Here is a 21,820-nt window from a genome sequence, read left to right as displayed (position 1 = left end):
CTGGCTTCATTAAATCAATATATGTCAGTGTAGTTACAGTTAGTTTGCCCGCGATATGTATGAACGGCGGGTAAGAGGCATTTATTACATGACATTCCCTCCCAACGTAGTTTCGTCAGGGAGTGCATGCCACCACCCCCGCTTTCTGCAGTCTCAGGAATTTGGCCTGGTCCCGGTGGATACCGCAAACAAGTATGTCCTATAGATTATAAGATCTACAAATTTGCGTATGTAAAGGGTTATTATCAAAAAGATGTCACAACTCAATACGGCCAGTTCGAGTAAAAGAAAAAAAAAGGTGTCGTGTATGTAGAAACCATTAAACCTCACATAATAATCAACAAGAATATACACACTACAACCTGTGGATATACGATGTGTGTAAGATTGCCATAATGGAATCTTTGGATGAGTGCGTTCATGTATTCCGAATAACAGTAAGAAGTTTCACAAGGATTACTTGTGATTTGGCATATTGAAGAACCTTTTATCTACTCCCCAGGTCAGATTTAAGCTTAGTGATATTAAATTTTATGTAATACCTCTCTCGCTCGTCCCAAGTTATGCGTTTTGACTAGAAAGGAATACAGCTTCTGTCAGATGTTGACTTTTTGTATGTCATGTATTTAGCCTGTATATAGACCCATGGAACAATAATGTCATGTATTTAGCCTGTACGGAACAATAATGTCATGTATTTAGCCTGTATATACACCCATGGAACAATAATGTCATGTATTTAGCCTGTATATATACCCATGGAACAATAATGTCATGTATTTAGCCTGTATACAGACCCNTCAGGAGGGAGGTGTATCGTATCTTGCAGGAGGAGGGCATTGATCTTCCTCGTTACGCTGTGTTAACCCGAGACCCAGACAGACCTGAAGGTAAGTGTTACAACGTAACTTGTCTCTTGTGACAGACTGGTACTATTAAATCAATTAGCTAGCTAGCATGCACCCAAGATTTGGTTCTGGGTGCCAGGATTACAAGTGTAGCCACTTGCACTGCTGAATGTGGCCTTTTTCCATAGCGCGATTGGTTAGAATGCTTCAGGAGGGCGGTTCAATGTGCGTGAGTCTCGGTATGAGCTAGATCGAGAGGAAGTGTTGCGGCTAAGGAAGCACAGCGACTTCCTTTAAATATGTACTTTCTGTAGACCGCAAGTTCCGCCTAGCCTAATGAAGATGAAGGCTCTTACCGTATCACCAACCCCTACCCAATGGGGCATAATTCAAGTGTGCTTCGAGGCCCTGTCTCTGATTGTCTGGGTGGCATGTCATTCTAGAGTGTAACCTGGTGGAGGGGGAGGATCATGTGGAGGTGAACGGGGAGGTGTTCCCCAAACCCTTTGTGGAGAAGCCTGTGAGTGCTGAGGACCATAACGTTTACGTCTACTACCCCACCTCAGCTGGAGGAGGCAGCCAGAGACTCTTCCGCAAGGTACTGAGGGACTAGGGAGGGACAGTCAGACGCTGTATTGTATAGGAACTGCTGTTGGAATTATAGTGGATGGGTGGAGTTTTTTTGGAGCCATGCTGTACAGAATGGGCCGAAACTCAACTGTACACACTTAGTACTCAAACCAAACCTTCAACCCCATATTTAGATATTTTAGCTGCACTTTATTTGATTTCCCCCCCCCTTGAAAGAATCCAACAAATGGAATAGTCCCAAAAGTGCAAAATCCCATCTGGCTGGCTCAATCAAGCGCTCTGTCGATACTATTTGAACCCAGGTCTGATTGTCTCCTCTCTCCTGTAGATAGGGAGCCGCAGTAGTGTGTACTCCCCAGAGAGCTGTGTGAGGAAGACTGGCTCCTACATATACGAGGAGTTCATGCCAACGGACGGCACTGATGTCAAGGTATCGTCTTAAGTGTGTGTTGGTGTGTGAGCCTGGTTGCAGTCAGTCGTTTGTTTGATCGGCTGTATGGGGTGTGTGAGCCTGGTTGCAGTCATCGTGACCTTTCCTCTTGATACTGTTGGGTACTGTAGGGGGGCTTTCTGTAGTGAGTCCTGGTTGCAGTCAGTCGTTTGTTTGATCGGCTGTATGGGGTGTGTGAGCCTGGTTGCAGTCAGTCGTTTGTTTGATCGGCTGTATGGGGTGTGTTGTTCATCGATTGGTGGACTGCATACACTGCCTCCGGAAAGTATTCAGACCCTTTGACTTTTTCCACATTTTGTTGCGTTACGTCCTTATTCTAAAATTGATTAAATTGTTTTTTCCTCATCAATCTACACAAAATACCCCATAATGACAAAGCAAAAATTTGTTTTTAGAATTTTATTGCTAATTTATATATATAAAAAAAAAAAGAGGATATATTTACTTAAGTATTCAGACCCTTTACTCAGTACTTTGTTGAAGCATCTTTGGCAACGGTTACAGCCTTGAGTCTTCTTGGGTATGACGCTATAAGCTTGGCACACCTGTATTTGGGGAGTTTCTCCGTAATTTTTTTTTAATACTGTATCATGTGTACACTGTGGGGACTAGGGCTGTGGATTTTCAGCGACATCACGATATGATATCACCATACCAAGTAGCTGATAGGATATGTATTGTGATACTCACAATTCTGTATGTATTGTGATTTAGAAACGGTGATTTAAAAAAACTAAACATATTGCTCACCTTATGTCTGCTGCAGAGGGACACGATAGATGCCACGGGAAAACAACTAGTATTGATCAATACTAGTGCAAAAATAATATTGTCAAAACGATACAATATTTCATCCAATATAATATCCCCATATGTCACTGTATTGTCCCCCCCCCCCCCCCCATCACTACTGGTGCCCTGACTATGTGTCTATGATATGATGTTCTGGTGAACACAGTGGGGCCTGACTATGATAATGATGTCTGGTGAACACAGTGGGCCCTGAACTATGAATAGTGATGTCAGGGTTGAACACAGTGGGCCTGACTATGTGTCCTTGATATGATGTTGGTGGAACACAGTGGGCCCTGATATGTGTCTATGGATTGATGTCAGGTGAACACAGTGGCCCTGACTATGATATGAAATGTCGGTGAACAGTGGCCCCTGACTATGTCGTCTATGATATGATGCTTGGTGGAACACAGTGGCCCTGACTAATGAATATGATGTCTGGTGAACACAGTGGCCCTGACTATGATATGAATGTCTGGTGAAAAAGTGGGCCCTGACTATGATATGATTGTCAGGTGAACACAGTGGGCCTGACTATGATATTGATGTCCGGTGACACATTGGGCCTGAACTATGAATTGATGTCGGTGAACACAGTGGGGCCCTGACTATGATTAATGATGTCAGGTGAACACAGTGGGCCCTGACTTAACCTGAATATGATGTCCAGGTGAACACAGTGGGGGGGGGGCCCCTGGGACCCCTATGATATGATGTCAGGTGAACACAGTGGGCCCTGATATGATATGATGTTAGGTGTACACAGTGGGCCCCCTGACTATGCCATGCTGAGGCAAGGAAGTCCCCGCCTGGACGGTAAGGTGGAGAGGGACAGCGAGGGGAAAAGGAGGTCCGCTACGCTGTCATGCTCTCCGCATGGAGAATACTGGGTGGCCCGCAAGGTCTGCTTGGCCTTTCAAGGTGAGTCAACAATCAGACCACTCGCTGTGTGTGTGGTGTGTGTGTGTGTGTGTGTGTGTCATCTCCAACCCCACTCAACCTGAGCCATCTTAAACTCGCGCGTGCAATCCCAATAGTCTGAAGAGGCTCCCTTCCTCAACCTCATCTCCTTTATCTGTAAGAGCTTGCGTAGGTAAAAGCATCTGTCGTGTTTTCTCAGGTAAGTGCAGATGAAGGGGGAACCCTCTTTAGACTACCTTTGGGATGGCACTAACCACTATGATTGGCTACATTCAGTTTTCAATGTTGACAGTGGACACTCGCTTTCTGATCCCAGCAAACTGTGTGTGGCTTCGATCCTCTTGAGAGCAAACGGCCACTCCTTCGTCTGTGACGTCAACGGCTTTCAGCCTTTTGTGAGAAACTTCCATGAAGTTACTATGACGACTGCGCGCAAAGTCTTGGCGGAGGTGAGCAAGGCGTCATGCTTGAAAGCGTTCACACTAGCGCTATTCATCTCCGTTCCTTTAGTACGTTTTAGTTTTACAGGGACGTGCGCACTTGATCAACATTACTATGAAAGTGCACAGGTTTAGCCCAGCGCCTAATTTCCAACTGCAGTTCCCTGATTAGCCCCTGATTTCCACGTTGCTTACCCAGTGGGACAGCTGGAAGTGACGTGACCCGGACCTGGTAACTAGTCAGTCTTGAACCAGGAAGCTGTAAGTCTTGTACGTTGTCCGGACAGCTTACTACTAGAGAACCAGGGGACAGCTGGGTAACTAGTCCTTGTATGTACAGAGTTAGTCTAGTACTGGTACGTGCTAACAGGAGTGGGAAACTAGCACTGACTTACCAGGACAGCTGGGGTAACTAGTCAATACTGTTTACAGGAGCTGGTAAAGTCATACCACGTTCAAAGGCAAGCTGGGTAAAGTCTACGCAGTGCTACAGGGACCTGGGGACTGTAACGACTTGACTACCCAGAGGCGACAGCTGGGTAACTAGTCATACGCTGTACCGTTGCTACCCAGGGACAGCTGGTAACTAGTCAATACTGTACGTTGCCTACCCAGGGGACAGCTGGGTTAACTAGTCATACTGTACGAATGACCCAGGGGACAGCTGGGTAACTAGTCATACTGCACGATTGTACCACCAGGACCTGCCTTGGTAACTAGTCCATAACTGCACGTTGCACCCAGGTGAACAGCTGGGTAAACTAGTCCATACTGTACGTTTTCTACCCAGGACCAGCTGCTGGTAACTAGTCCATACTGTACGTTGCTACCCAGGACAGCTGGGTAACTAGTCATACTGTACATGACAACCCAAGGGACAGCTGGGTAACTATCATTACTGTCATTGACACCTAGGCGGACAGTAGCTTGGTAACTAGTCATACTGTACGTTTGACACCCAGGGGAACTGAGCTACTGTAGGACGGACAGCTAGTAACTAGCAATACTTACGTTGACCCCAGGGACAGCTGGGTAACTAGTCATATACTGTACGTTGCCTACCCAGGCGGACAAGATCGTATCTGGGGTGCCAAATAGTCATACTGTACGTTTGCTACCCAGGGGACAGCTGGGTAACTATCATACTGATACTGTTGCAACCCAGGGGACAGCTGGGAACTAAGTCAATACTGTACGTTGACACCAGGGACCAGTGTAACTAAGTCCATACTGTACACGTGCACCCAGGGGACAGACGTAACTAGGTCATACTGTACGTTGCTACCAGGGACAGCTGGTAAACCTAGTCATACTGTACTTTGCTACCCAGGCGGACAGCTTTGGGTAACTAGTCATACTGACCGTTGCACCCAGGTGACAGCTGTGGTAACTAGTCATATGACGTTGCTACCCAGGCGGACCAGCTGGGTAACTTAGTCAGTACTGTAGTTCTACCCAGGGGACAGCTGTGGTAACTAGTCATACTGTACTAGTTGCTACCCAGGGGACAGCTGGGTAACTAGTTCATACTGTATGTTGCTACCCAGGGGAAGCTGGGTAACTAGTCATCACTGTATGTTCACACCCAGGGGACAGCTGGGGTAACTAGTCATACTGTACGTTAGACAACCAGGGGACAGCTGGGTAACTAGTCATACTGTACGTTGACAGACAGTTACTATCCATACTGACGTTGCTAACCCAGGGGAAATAGGGTAATTAGTCATAACTTACGTTGCTACCCAGGGGACAGCTGGTAACTATTTCAATACTGTACGTTGCTACCAGGGACAGCTGGGTAACTAGTCATACTGCCGTGCTACAGGGACACTGGTAACTAGTCATACTGTACATTGCTAGCCAGGGGACCAGCTGGCGTAACTTAGTCCATACTGTACGTTGCTACCCAGGGCACTGGGTAACTATCATACCCTGTACGTTGCTACCAGGGGTCAGCTTGTTAAACTAGTCATACTGTACGTTGACAACCCAGGGGACAGGCTGGGTAACTAGTCATACTGTATGTTGACACCCAGGGGACAGCTGGGTAACTAGTCCATACTGTACGTTGACACCCAGGGTTCAGGTGGGTATAGTCATACTGTACGTTGCTACCCAGGGGACAGCTAGGTAACTAGTCCATACTGTACGTTGCTACCCAGGGGTCAACTTGGGTAACTAGTCCAATCTGTACGTTGCTACCCAGGGGTCAGCTGTGTTTAATAGTCCATACCTGTCCGTTGACACCAGGGGACAGCTAGGGTAAACGTAGTCGATACTGTAACTGTTGACACAGGGACAGGCTTGGTAACTAGCATACTGTACGTTGCTACGCAGGGGAACAGCTGGGTAACTAGTCATACTTATAGTTGCTACCCGGGACAGCTGGGTAATAGTCATCGTACTATGAACCCAGGGGACAGCTGGGGTAACTAGTCCATATACTGTACGTTGCTACCCAGGGACAGCTGGGTAACTAGTCTATCTGTACGTTGCTACCAGGGACAGCTGGGTAACTAGTCATACTTACGTTGACAACCAGGACAGCTGGGAACTAGTCATACTGTACGTTGACACCCGGGGACAGCTGGGTACTAGTCATACTGTACGTTGACAACCCAGGGAGGTAACTATATACTGTACGTTACCAGACTGGAACTGTCTCTGAGTTGACACAGAAATGAACTGTCATAGATGTTAGACACCTCAGGAAGCTGGGTAAACTTAGAGCCATACTGTAGTTGACAAGTAAAAGGGTCTTTTAGCCACAACTCATTCCTTGACTACTAGAATCCAAATCGTGCTATAGCTACACTATTAGTGTGTTTCCCCCCACCACCCACACAGGAACATAGTTGATCGAGAGCTGGCCCCTCATTCCACATCCCTGGTCCATCCCCCTGGAGGCTGAGGACATACCATAGTCCCCACCACCCTCCGTGGACAAACCATGTGAGTACTCCTCTCCTCCTTTTCTTCCTCTTCTTTTTTCATTTCTCCTCTCAGTCCTGCCCTGCTTCTTTCTCCTCTTCATCCCTGTCCCCCCTCTTCCTTGCTCATCTCTTCTTAGAGGTAGTCTAGGTGGTTTAGTGAACTATACTCAACGTGGTGATTAACCTCTCTTGAGACTGAAGACTTGGTTAGCTCCCACAAGCTAAACTTCCTAGCGCTTCCTCTCATTGGGCTAAACACAGTCCTGAGTCACCGTAAATGACCTGGTTTTTGAAACCCGGTGGTATATAACTGATTCAGTCATTAGCCTATTGGTTTTTCAGCCCTCAGCCTATTGAGATTCTCAATATATTAAGGATGAGTAAGTAAACAACTCTATAATTCACCTGTCCCACAGGATGGAAGCTGCGCTGTGTCATCGCCATCATCCGCCACGGAGACCGCACCCCAAACAGAAGATGAAGATGGAAGTCCGACACCCTCTTGTGAGTCTATATTACCTCAAATACCCATCTGTCTATATATCTATATAACCGCAAATACCCTCTGTGATCTATATCCTCAAATAACCCCTCTGTGAGTCTATATAAATACTCAAATACCCCCTCTGTGAGTTATATACCTCAATACCCCATCTGTCAAAATATCTATATCCTCAAATACCCTCTGTGAGTCTATATACCTCAAATACCCCCTCTGTGAGTCTTATATACCTCAAATACCCCATCTGTCAAAAATATCTATATACCGCAAATACCCGCTGTGAGTCTATATATCTATATACCGCAATACCCATCTGAATCTATATTATTTATATACCTCAAATACCCCCTCTGTGAGTCTATATACCTCAAATACCCCCTCTGTGAGTCTATATACTCAATACCCATCTGTCTATATATCTATATACCGCAAATACCCTCTGTGAGTCTATATACCTAAATAACCCTCTGTGATCTATATACCTCAAATACCCCATTGTGAGTCTATATACCTCAAATACCCCATCTGTCAAAATTCTATATACCGCAAAATACCCTGTGAGTCTATATACCTCAAATAGCCCATCTGTCTATATCATTACCGCAAATACCCGCTGTGAGTCTATATATCTATATACCTCAAATACCCCCTCTGTGAGTCTATATACTCAAATACCCCTCCCCATTCACAGTGGGCAACATTTTACACGCTGACAAAATGAACGACTTCATTTTCTGTTCGTCCATATAACAAATACAACTTGTAATTCACCTTCCCCAGTCCTGTTGCATTTCGTGTTGAATCTGTTGTTTAGATTCCATGTTTGAATCTGTTGTTTTTAGATTCTTTGCGCTGTTTGAAAAGTACGGAGGCTACAAGTCAGGGAAACTGAAGTTGAAGAAGCCCAAACAGCTACAGTCAGTCCAAGTATATCTTCTTTTCCCGTAACACAGAAACCCTCTGTTGAGCGGAAGCCTATTTGTGGTGTGGGGAAGCTATTCTGAAAATATAGTTTACCTAGCTACCAATGACTTTACACTGGAAGAAGTTAAGCTACCCTTAGAAAAATACAGTTTGTTTACTTCAGTTATTTTGAAAAAGTAGTTCACTACATCCAAACTACAGTACTTTGTGATTATTATGAAAAATGATCATATGGAAATCTGAAATGGTGTTGAATTAGGCAAGTCTAATGTCGAAAAATATAGTTAATTATTGCCTATATGTGACTGACGACCGGCTTGATTCAATCTTACGTAGCAAAATTTTAAATTGTGTTTTTTAACATTGGATAAAAGTAGAGACTCAGAGCTATAAAATGGTGTATCACACACTAGAGTTGAGGAACAATGGGAAAGTAATTCTGCTTTGAAAGTTGATAAACTTGTAACCTCCAGTGTGCAAGTTTTGATGACTGCGTTGATGACTGCACCTGTGCTGCTGGCAACAATTTGAATTAAGCTTTTTTTTGCCAATGTTTACTGACACTGGCCATATTCAACGGGTGTTGAGCGTTCATAAATTTGTCAGTTATTCTGCGCTTTGGCACACTCAGACGAGAGGGCTCTGAAATCGGAGTAGATAGCCAGAGCGAATTTACCAGCTACGTCTATTGACAAATGTTGCAGTGACATCATGAACTTTCTATTGAAATGGTTACTTGCATAGTGGAGTATTTTTGTTTAGACATGTAGCTAGCTAGCTAAACAATGAACCATAATCCCAACTCATAACGGTACTAACCTGCATTAATCTGCAGGTAACTAACCAACCAGGTTCAATGTTATCTAGCTTACATTAGGCTATAACTAACTCAGATACGAATAATATTACTAGACAGATCATACACGTAACGTTACCTAGCGAGACAGCCAGCTAACGTTAGCTAGCTAGCTAACAGTACACTTTAACTTTAAATGAAAAAGACTTTCTGACAAAATTAGAAACGTGTAATATCTGAAAATATAGCTAGCTAGACTATCTTACCCATATACATGGATGGACACTTCTCCCGCTCTGTCACCGATGCCGTGGTTGCCCTTTAGTTTGAAGATGTAATCCGGAGACAGGTTATACAACAGCCCTCTGTGTTCTCTTTTCGACTCCGTCTGCATATTTGCAATCAAAGGCCAGAATGTTCTCCGTCTCCTCAGCTGTCATACTCTAATTCCACTGATTTCAAAACTCGGTCCTCCAGAAAGTGGAGAGCAACACTTATGCAGTTCTACTACGCGATATCTTTCAAAAAAGCTGCGTTAAAAAGGATGACCTACACCAGCTCATGTTATAGACAGAAGCATGCTACATGGCAGACCAATCCAAACTCATCTCCCTGCATGTCCAGCCCATTCATTATCTCAGCCAATCATGGCTAGCAGGAAGGTTGCTGACTTTTTCCGTGGCTAAACCAACTAGGCTCGTAATTTATCAATTTTATTCGTTTTTACAGATGGCATGGTAAAACAGTAGTGTGTAGTTCCAGTAGTTAGCTACACCCCTACATGGTAAAACAGTAGTGTGTAGTTCCAGTAGTTAGCTACACCACTACATGGTAAAACAATATTGTGTAGTTCCAGTAGTTAGCTGCACCGGTTCATGGCAAAAAAGTAATTAACTACTGAAAACACTATATAGATTTGAATTTAGTTCAACTACCACTAAGCTACTGGAAAATGTAATTAATTTACTAGTTGAACTACATGTACTACACTACTCCCCAACACTGCCTATTTGTGACAATAAGATAATACTGTATATGGTTGCTACCTCTAATCCAGTTCTTTTCAAGGTTTCCAACACCTGTAAAATGTCCTGCCACTGTCGCCTCTTTGTAGGGGGTTTTCAGTTTTGTAATGTAGGAGAATATAACACATTAGATCTGGTAAAAGATGTTCCATCTTTGAAATGCAAGAGAAAGGCCACAATTTATTATTCCAGTTTAGGCGCAATTTAGATTTGGCCACTAGATGGCAGCTGTTTGTMCGCAAAGTTTTAGACTGATCCACGGAACCATTGTTTTTCTGTTCAAAATATTGTATCAAGTCTGCCCAAATGTGCCTAATTGGTTTATAAATACATTTTTCAAGTTCATAACAGTGCACTTTCCTCAAACAATAACATGGTATTATTTCACTGTAATAGCTACAGTAAATTGGACAGTGCAGTTAGATTAGCAAGAATTTAAGCTTTCTGCTCGTATCAGATATGTCTCTGTCCTGGGAAATTTTCTTGTTACTTACAACCTCATGCTAATCACGTTAGCGCACGTTAGCTCAACCGTCCTGTGGGGGTCACCGATCCTGTAGCGGTTAAGCACTTTGTGACAAATGTCAGTTCAATTGACTGTTGTGTGTGTTTTGTGTAGGAAGTGCTGGACATTGCCCGGCTCCTACTGGCTGAGTTGGGACAGCACACAGACTGTGAGATCGAGGAGAAGAAGGGTAAACTGGAGCAGCTCAAGACAGTTCTAGAGATGTGAGAGACTCTTATGGGCACGCCACACACACTCACACCAGGGTTGTCAGGTGACCAGTATTGCGATACTCAGAAGTATCGTGGCAAGGAAACAAAACATGAAGTAGACTTCATTTCTCATGGAAAACAGTCCTAATGTTGACGAGGAACAAAGTCTGCTTCGTTTTTTTTGTTGTTTTTTTGCCATGGAAAATCTGGTATCCTAGTATACACTTGCGCACTCACTCACACACACACACACACACACGTCACGCTCTAATCTGTCCATAATTTTATCCATGCATCAGGTAGTGATCTGCTATTCTGTATGTGATGCTTGGTGTGGAAACCTCCTCCATGTTGCTGTGTCTGTAGTCCAGTGTGGAAACCTCCTCCGTGTTGCTGTGTCTGTAGTCCAGTGTAGAAACCTCCGCTCTGTCTGTAGTCCAGTGTAGAAAACTCCTCCGTGTTGCTGTGTCTGTAGTCCAGTGTGGAAACCCTCTCGTGTTCTGTGTCTGTAGTCCAGTGTAGAAACCTCCTCCGTGTTGCTGTGTCCTGTAGTCCAGTTGTAGAAACCTCCTCCGTGTTGCTGTGTCTGTAGTCCGGGTGTGGAAAACCACCTCCGTGTGCTGTTCTGTAGTCCAGTGTAGAAACCTCCTCCGTGTTGCTGTGTCTGTAGTCCAGTGTAGAAACCTCCTCCGTGTTGCTGTGTCTGTAGTCCAGTGTAGAAACCTCCTCCGTGTTGCGTGTCTGTAGTCCAGTGTAGAAACCTCCTCCGTGTTGCTGTGTCTGTAGTCCAGTGTAGAAACCTCCTCCGTGTTGCTGTGTCTGTAGTCCGTGTAGAAACCTCCTCCGTGTTGCTGTGTCTGTAGTCCAGTGTAGAAACCTCCTCCGTGTTGCTGTGTCTGTAGTCCGGTGTGGAAACCACCTCGTGTGCTGTGCTGTAGTCCGTGTAGAACTCTCCGTGTTGCTGTGTCTGTAGTCAGTGTAGAAACCTCCTCCGTGTTGCTGTGTTCTGTACTCAGTGTAGAAACCTCTCCGTGTTGCTGTGTCTGTAGTCCAGTGTGAAAACTCCTCCGTGTTGCTGTGTCTGTAGTCCAGTGTAGAAACCTCCTCCGTGTTGTGTGTCTGTGTCCAGTGTAGAAACCTCCTCCTCGTGTTGCTGTGTCTGTAGTCAGTGTAGAACCTCCTCCGTGTTGATGTGCTGTAGTTCCAGTGTAGAAACCTCCTCCGTGTTGCTGTGTCTGTAGTTCCAGTGTAGAAACCTCCTCCGTGTTGATGTGTCTGTAGTCCAGTGTAGAAACCTCCTCCGTGTTGCTGTGTCTGTAGTCCAGTGTAGAAACCTCCTCCGTGTTGCTGTGTCTGTAGTCCAGTGTAGAACCTCCTCCGTGTTGCTGTGTCTGTAGTCCAGTGTAGAAACCTCCTCCGTGTTTGCTGTGTCTGTAGTCCAGTGTAGAAACCTCCTCCGTGTTGCTGTGTCTGTAGTCCAGTGTAGAAACCTCCTCCGTGTTGCTGTGTCTGTAGTCCAGTGTAGAAACCCTCCGTGTTGCTGTGTCGTGTAGTCCAAGTGTAGAAACCTCCTCCGTGTTGCTGTGTCTGTAGTCCAGTGTAGAAACCTCCTCCCGTGTTGCTGTGTTCTGTAGTCCAGTGGTAGAAACCTCCTCCGTGTGCTGTGTCTGTAGTCCAGTGTGGAAAACCTCCTCCGTGTTGATGTGTCTGTAGTCAGTGTAGAAACCTCCTCCGTGTTGCTGTGTCTGTAGTCCAGTGTAGAAACTTCCTCCGCGTTGCTGTGTCTGTAGTCAGTGTAGAAACTCCTCCGTGTTGATGTGTCTGTAGTCCAGTGTAGGAACCTCCTCCGTGTTGATTGTGTCTGTAGTCCAGTGCTCCACACATTGAATTAGCCTAGTCCCTGTATTCCTGAAACACACCGTAGCCTAGCAGCTTTCACTTTGTGGACAACCCCCATCCTCCTTGTGTCTCTAATTCTCTTTTCCTTCGCTCTTTCTCTCTCTCTCCTCCTCTTTCCAAAGGGAATCCAGCTTGAATGACACTCGGTATACACCCCCCCCCCCCTCGGTTACATCCTCCCCCCCTCCCCTGGTTAACTCTCCCCCTCCCCTGGTTCATCTCCCCCCTCCCCGGTTCACTCCTCCCCGGTTCAGCCCCCCCCCCCCCCCTCCCCGGTATACACCCCCCCCTCCCCCGGGTTCACTCCTCCTCGCTCTGTAACCACCACTGCCATTAACCTCCAGGTCATAACGAGGGATTTAAAACTGACCATTAGAATCAGGGACCGCTAGCCACATCCATGTGTGTGTTTCTGAACGAGTGCTGTGTTTGTCTGTGATGCATGTCGTTCTGAAAGTTGCCCTCTAATCTCACTACACCTTCGTCCTCTCACTCTTCTCATTCTCTGTGTACTGTATGTAGTCTGTATGTAGTCTTCCTGGTTAAACTCGTTGATAATGGTATGGGGATTGCATATTAACCACAATTCAATGCAAATGGCACCTCTGACAATAACCAAGGATCAAACACACAGGTCCATGATCTGTGAGGGTTATTGATCTGTGAGGGTTATTGATCTGTGAGGGTTATTGATCTATGTGGGTTATTGATCTGGGAAGGTGCGGGAACGGGGAATCCAAGATCGGTTGTAAAACACAGACTGTATCGCCTATCAAACCCATTTTCACGGGGGCTGTCATGTGCTTGGTCTGTACGTTGTGTCAAACCAGATGCTTGTCCCAAGGACTCTTTTCTATTAGAGGAAGGTATGTTTTACATTAGTGACGGATATGCTAAATGATTATAATTGCCGGAGCATTGAGCAGCAGTAGGTAGCCTATCACTGTCACATCAACGTATCGCAAACCACAGGGGAGGTAGAGATGGTGGGTGGGGTGTTATGCACTTTTACCAAAAGCCTGAAGGACAGCGCTGGTATGGCACATAAGGGATTACCAGTAACACAGTGACCGCAGGCTTCCATGGGTCATACACAACAACCCAAAACATGTTTCCAGAAACCAGGCAGCTAGCCTAGCCTAGCCTAGCCTAGCAAAACTCGCTTGGCCTAGCCTGACTGACTGAGCACTTGCTAGCTAGCGTTTGAAGCTGGTCGAAGACCTCTGAACCATGGTTCTGAAATGAAATGTCGTGTCCGATAGGGTCTGAGTCAGTTCCATTTAAAAATTGCCAATTCCATCCAGTAATTAATTGATTTTAGTCCAAGAAAAGTTTTTAATTTTTTTTAATAAGGATATTTAAAATTTACTTCCTAAATTGACAGAGTTCGGATGGAGTTGAGCTCAACGCTGAGCTCTTGACATATGTCACGTGTCTGTAAGGAGTGTGTACTGCCCCTGTATAATGACTGGTTCTTCATTAAGGAGTGTGTACTGCCCCTGTATAATGATGACTGGTGCTTCATTAAGGAGTGTGTACTGCCCTTGTATAATGATGACTGGTTCTTCATTAAGGGTAGATACCTGCCCCTGTATAATGATGCCTGGTTCTTCATTAAAGGTAGATACCTGCCCCTGTATAATGATGACTGGTTCTTCATTAAGGGTGGATACCTGCCCCTGTATAATGATGACTGGTTCTTCATTAAGGGTAGATACCTGCCCCTGTATAATGATTACTGGTTCTTCATTAAGGGTGGATACCTGCCCCTGTATAATGATGACTGGTTCTTCATTAAGGGTGGATATCTGCCCCTGTATAATGATGACTGGTTCTTCATTAAGGGTGGATACCTGCCCCTGTATAATGTTGACTTGTTCTTCATTAAGGGTGGATTACCTGCCCTGTATATGATGACTGGTTCTTCATTAAGGGTAGATTACCTGCCCCTGTAATAATGATGACTGGTGCTTCATTAAGGGGTGATACCTGCCCCTGTATAATGATGGACTGGTTCTTTCAAATAGTAATAATTAATAACCCAAAAATTGGTATGACATTTCAATATATAAAAAAAACAAAAAAAAAAAATCTAAAAAATAACATGTTAAATATAAATTCAATACTTACTAAAATAAACTGTATAATCCAATCTATAGTATAAAAAATTAAAATTGATCTTATTAAAAAAAATATCAAAATAAAATAACAATCAATAAATTCGTAAAAAAAAAAATATATTGTTACTAAATAATAAAAATCAATAATAAAAATCCAAAAATGAAAAAATGACTTGGATAAAATCTATACTTACAAAATTGCGTCAAGACTTCAAAAATTAATTAAAATGTAATACTCATTTTCGAGTACTAAAAATCTTACAATAAAAAAAAAATTACAAAATAAAATTGCCAAATGTCAGACTCAGCCAAAATGTATAGTAAAAAAAAAATAAATAAATTGTGTGGTTAAAATAAATGATGGAATAAAAATTGTTTAAAAACAAATACCTATAATATTAAAAAAAAATGCTACCATAAAAAAACAAAGGATCTCAAAAAAAATGAAAAAAAAAATATGTATCAAAATATCTTTTATGAAAAAATTTCCAATACAAAAAAAAAAAATAAAAAAAAAAAAAAAAAAATTGCTTACAAATAAATAACTAAATTCTCGCCCTCCGCCGGGCCCTTATGACGCACATACCTCGCCCGGGCACAAAACATCCCCGCAAAAATAAACTCGATGTCCGCAGTGAATAATGATGAATGGGTGGGTGGGGGCCCGCGCTCCAAAAGATCCTGCGCCCCGTCCACTAAGGGTGATACTGCCCCTGTATAATGATGACTGGTTCTTCATTAAGAGTGGGATAACCTGCCCCTGTATAATGATGACTGGGTCTTTCATTAAGGGGGGATACCTGCCCCTGTATAATGATGACTGGTTCTTCATTAAGGGTGGATACCTGCCCCTGTATAATGATGACTGGTTCTTCATTAAGGTGGATACCTGCCCCTGTTAATGATGACTGGTCTTCATTAAGGTAGATACCTGCCCTGTATAATGATGACTGGTTCTTCATTAAGGGTGGATACCTGCCCCTGTATAATGATGACTGGTTCTTCATTAAGGGTGGATACCTGCCCCTGTATAATGATGACTGGTCTTCATTAAGGGTAGATACCTGCCCCTGTATAATGATTACTGGTTCTTCATTAAGGGTGGATACCTGCCCCTGTATAATGGTACTGGTTCTCATTAAGGGTGGATATCTGCCCCTGATAATGATGACTGGTTCTTCATTAAGGGTGGATACCTGCCCCTGTATAATGTGACTGGTTCTTCATTAAGGGTAGATACCTGCCCCTGTATAATGATGACGGTTCTTCATCTAAGGGTACGATAATGCCTTCTGTGTGCGTGTTCTCTTCCAGGTACGGCCATTTCTCAGCGATCAACAAGGAAGGTGCAGCTCACCTACCTGCCACACGACACGCCCAAAGCCTCCAGTGAGGAAAGAAGTAGGACGAGGAGTCGCAGGCATTCACCATCTCTGCTCATTGTCATGATTAACTTCTTACACATACAGTTGAAGTCGGAAGTTATCATACACCTTAGCCAAATACATTTAAACTCAGTTTTTCACAATTTCTGACATTAATCCTAGTAAAAATTCCCTGACTTAGGTCAGTTAGGATCACCACTTTATTTTAAGAATGTGAAATGTCAGAATAATAGTAGAGAATTATTTATTTCAGCTTTAATTTCTTTAATCACATTCCCAGTGGGTCAGAAGTTTACACTCAATTCCATATTGGTAGCATTGGCTTTAAATTGTTTAACTTGGTCAAACGTTTCGGGTAGCCTTCCACAAGCTTCCCACATAAGTTGGGTGAATTTTGGCCCATTCCTCCTGACAGAGCTGGTGTAACTGAGTCAGGTTTGTAGCCTCCTTGCTCGCACATGCTTTTCAGTTCTGCCCACGAATTTTCTTATGGGATTGAGGTCAGGGCTTTGTGATGGCCACTCCAATACCTTGACTTTGTTGTCCTTAAGCCATTTTGTCACAACTTTGGAAGTATGCTTGGGGTCATTGTCCATTTGGAAGACCCATTTTGACCAAGCTTTAACTTCCTGACTGATGTCTTGAGATGTTGCTTCAAATATCCACATAATTTTCCTGCCTCATGATCCATCTATTTTGTGAAGTGCACCAGTCCCTCCTGCAGCAAAGCACCCCCACAACATGATGCTGCCACCCCTGTGCTTCACATTCTATTTTTGTTTCATCAAACCAGAGGACATTTCTCCAAAAAAGTACGAACTTTTCCCCATGTGCAGTTGCAAACCATAGTCTGGCTTTTTTATTGCGGTTTTGGAGCAGTGGCTTCTTCCTTGCTGAGCGGCCTTTCAGGTTATGTCGATATAGGACTCGTTTTACTGTGGATATACATACTTTTTTGTACCTGTTTCCTCCAGCATCTTCACAGGTCCTTTGCTGTGTTCTGGATTGATTTGCACTTTTTGCACCAAAGTACGTTCATCTCTAGGAGACAGAACACGTCTCCTTCCTGAGCGGTATGACGGCTGCGTGGTCCCATGGTGTTTATACTTGCGTACTATTGTTTGTACAGATGAAGGTGGTACCTTCATGCGTTTGGAAATTGCTCCCAAGGATGAACCAGACGTGTGGAGGTCTACAATTTTTTTTCTGAGGTCTTGGCTGAATTTCTTTTGATTTTCCCATGATGTCAAGCAAAGAGGCACTGAGTTTGAAGGTAGGCCTTGAAATACATCCACAGGTACACCTCCAATTGACTCAAATTATGTCAATTAGCCTATCAGAATCTTCTAAAGCCATGACATAATTTTCTGGAATATTTCAAGCTGTTTAAAGGCACAGTCATCTTCGTGTATGTAAACTTCTGACCCACTGGAATTGTGATACAGTGAATTAATCTGTCTGTAAACAATTGTTGGAAAAATTACTTGTCATGCACAAAGTAGATGTCCTAACCGACTTGACAAAACTTTAGTTTGTTAACAATACATTTGTGGAGTTGTTTGAAAAACGAGTTTTAATGACTCCAACCTAAGTGTATGTCATCTTCTGACTTCAAATATACGTTTTAACATGCACATTCTTGGCCTGCAGGAACTAATGCAGTCATTTGTGTGTGTGTGTTCAGAGGGTCCAAAGGAGGGTCCGTCTCTGCTGCTGGTGTTGAAGTGGGGAGGGGGCTGACCCCGGCAGGCAGGGTACAGGCTGAGGAGCTGGGCAGGGCCTTCCGCTGCATGTACCCTGGAGGTCAAGGTACAGTACTCTACTACTGGAGATTTCCTACTACCTCTGGTTATACTCCTCCACCTCTACACTATATACTACCTCTACACTATATACTACCTCTACACTCTATATACTACCTCTACACTATATACTACTCTACCATCCTCACCTCTACACTACTATATACCTCTACACTATATACTACCTCTACACTATATACTACCTCTACACTATATACTACCTCTACACTATGTACTACCTCTACACTCCTCACCTTCTACACTATATACTACCTCTACACTCCTCACTACCTCTACACCCTCACTACCTCTACACTATATACTACCTCTACACTCCTCACTCCACACTATATATCTACCTCTACACTATATACTACCTCTACACTCCTCACTACACTATATACTACCTCTACCACTATATATACCTCTGGTTACACTCCTCACCTCACCTTTACACAATTTAGTCAAACCCAAATGATTTGACATCAAACTCAGCTCTGGTCTCAATTGAATTCAGTTGAACTAATGCTCCAACGTCAGTTGAATTACATGTAGATAACACTGTAAAGTGTTTGATAAGAAAACGTCCCTTCATATTCTGTCTGTCCACACATACAGTAACACTTTTCTAGAGCCCTGGGTTTCTCTTCATGAGGTCACATGGTCAGCGAGAACTTGGAACGTATTGGCCCAAATCATAATGTAAGATCCATGCGTTTAATTCAGTTTAGTGAATCATAATGTAAGATCCATTGTTTAATTCAGTTTAGTGAATCATAATGTAAGAGCCATGTGTTAATTCAGTTTAGTGATCATAATGTAAGAGCCATGCATTTAACTCAGTTTTTAGTGAATCATAATGTAAGATCCATGCGTTTAACTCAGTTTTTAGTGAATCATAATGTAAGATCCATGCGTTTAACTCAGCTTTTAGTGAATCATGATGTAAAGAGCCATGCATTTAACTCAGTTTTTTAGTGAATCCTAATGTAAGATCCATGCATTTAACTCAGTTTTTAGTGAATCATAATGTAAGATCCATGCGTTTAACTCAGTTTTTAGTGAATCATAATGTAAGATCCATGTTGTTTAACTCAGTTTTAGTGAATCATGCGTTGAGGTTAATGGGAGATTATTTTGTATGAGCTTAAATTATGCAGCAGCTCTAAAGTTGGGATTCGTTCCAGCGTCACTTCTGACTTTTCTCATTGCTGAAGGGAATCAAATCTCAAACAAAGACAACTTGTCTTGTGTTGACATGTACTTGTTTGTAGGTGACCAAATACTTATTCCACCATCATTTGCAAATAAATTCATAAAAAAATCCTACAATGTTGATTTTTCTGGATTTTTTTCTCATTTTGTCTGTCATAGTTGAAGTGTACCTATGATGAAAATTACAGGCCTCTCTCATCTTTAAGTGGGGAGAACTTGCACAATTGGTGGCTGACTAAATACTTTTTTGCCCCACTGTACTTGAGGCACTCTCAGTCCTCTTGGTGGACACACCTTCTCTTTGTGTTTGACATTTTACTCTGTGATTCCCCCCCCCCCCCACCCACCACCAACGTCACGTTGCAACTGCTCTGTAACATACAGGGTGTCATTAAAGGGCTTTGTTCTAGGTTCAGTGGAAGAGCCCTCAAGCTTCCTGAACAGAGTGTCATTAAAGGGCTTGTTCTAGGTTAGTGGAAGAGCCCTCAAGCTTCTGAACCATCTGCCTGCTGCTTTGTCTCTCTCCTTAATCATATGGACATTTTTAGAAGATGCTGTATTGCTATCATTAGTCCAACTCAATTCATTACAAAAGTTGTGCAATTTTGTTGCGTGGGCGTACGCAAATGTTTTACGTTTATGAGGGAGAAATAGTTGAAGACGCGCATGGAGACTATGAAACTCATTGCAGGCTTATTAAAAAAAAGGACATTTTTTATGAACCTTTAATTAACTAGCAAGTCAGTTGAGAACAAATTGGGCCAATTGTTCGACGCCCTGTGGGACTTCCAATCACAGCCGGTTGTGATACAGCCTGGATTCAAACCAGGGTGTCTGTAGCGACGCCTCTAGCACTGAGAGGCAGTATCTTAGACGCTGCGCCACTCGGGAGTTCTTATGGAAGACTATAACAACCTGCAGGAGGATTCATTATGGAAGACTATGTAAACAACCTGCAGGAGGATTCATTATGGAAGACTATTAAACAACCTGCAGGAGGATTCATTATGGAAGACTAGTAAACAACCTGCAGGAGGATCTATATGGAGACTAGTAAACAACCTGCAGGAGGATTCATTATGGAAGACTAGTAAACAACCTGCAGGAGGTTCATTATGGAAGACTAGTAAAAACCTGCAGGAGGATTCATTATGGAAGACTATAAACAACCTGCAGGAGGATTCATTATGGAAGACTAGTAAACAACCTGCAGGAGGATTCATTATGGAAGACTATAAACAACCTGCAGGAGGATTCATTATGGAAGACTATAAACAACCTGCAGGAGGATTCATTATGGAAGACTAGTAAACAACCTGCAGGAGGATTCATTATGAAGACTGTAAACAACTGCAGGAGGATTCATTATGGAAGACTAGTAAACAACCTGCAGGAGGATTCATTATGGAAGACTAGTAAACAACCGCAGGAGGAGTTCATTATGGAAGACTAGTAAACAACCTGCAGGAGATGCATATGTCATAACAGTATAACAGACTGAGCGAGGTATAGACATACATCTGTCAGGAGATTCATTGAATAGGAAATAGTACAAACTGAAGAGATGCATTATGAAACTAGTAAAACCTGCAGGAGGATTCATTATGGAAGACTATTAAACAACCTGCAGGAGGATTCATTATGGAAGACTAGTAAACAACCTGCAGGAGGATTCATTATGGAAGACTAGTTAAACAACCTGCAGGAGGATTCATTATGGAAGACTATAAACAACCTGCAGGAGGATTCATTATGGAAGACTAGTAAACAACCTGCAGGAGGATTCATTATGGAAGACTAGTAAACAACCTGCAGGAGGATTCATTATGGAAGACTAGTAAACAACCTGCAGGAGGATTCATTATGGAAGACTAGTAAACAACCTGCAGGAGGATTCATTATGGAAGACTATAACAACCTGCAGGAGGATCATTATGGAAGACTATTAAACAACCTGCAGGAGGATTCATTATGGAAGACTAGTAAACAACCTGCAGGAGGATTCATATGGAAGACAGAAACAACCTGCAGGAGGATTCATTATGGAGACTAGTAAACAACCTGCAGGAGGATTCATTATGGAAGACTAGTAAACAACCTGCAGGAGGATTCATTATGGAAGACTAGTAACAACCTGCAGGAGGATTCATTATGGAGACTATAAAAACCTGCAGGAGGATTCATATGGAAGACTATTAACAACCTGCAGGAGGATTCATTATGGAAGACTATTAAACAACCTGCAGGAGGATTCATTATGGAAGACTAGTAAACAACCTGCAGGAGGATTCATTATGGAAGACTAGTAAACAACCTGCAGGAGGACATTATGGAAGACTAGTAAACAACCTGCAGGAGGATTTCATTATGGAAGACTAGTAAACAACCTGCAGGAGGATTCATTATGGAAGACTATAAACAACCTGCAGGAGGAGTCATGATGGAAGACTAGTAAA

The 21,820-nt window shown here is 43.3% G+C and overlaps 1 pseudogene; it reads left to right on the top strand.

Moving 5' to 3' along the window:
- Window positions 1-21,820, top strand: part of LOC111971811 (inositol hexakisphosphate and diphosphoinositol-pentakisphosphate kinase 1-like) — a 67,475-nt pseudogene that overhangs the window by 16,543 nt on the left and 29,112 nt on the right.

The sequence above is a fragment of the Salvelinus sp. IW2-2015 genome, linkage group LG13, assembly GCF_002910315.2.
Source record: "Salvelinus sp. IW2-2015 linkage group LG13, ASM291031v2, whole genome shotgun sequence".
NCBI lineage: Eukaryota > Metazoa > Chordata > Actinopteri > Salmoniformes > Salmonidae > Salvelinus > Salvelinus sp. IW2-2015.
The sequence above is the reverse complement of the archived record's forward strand: the minus strand, read 5'-3'. Positions and strand labels throughout refer to the sequence as shown.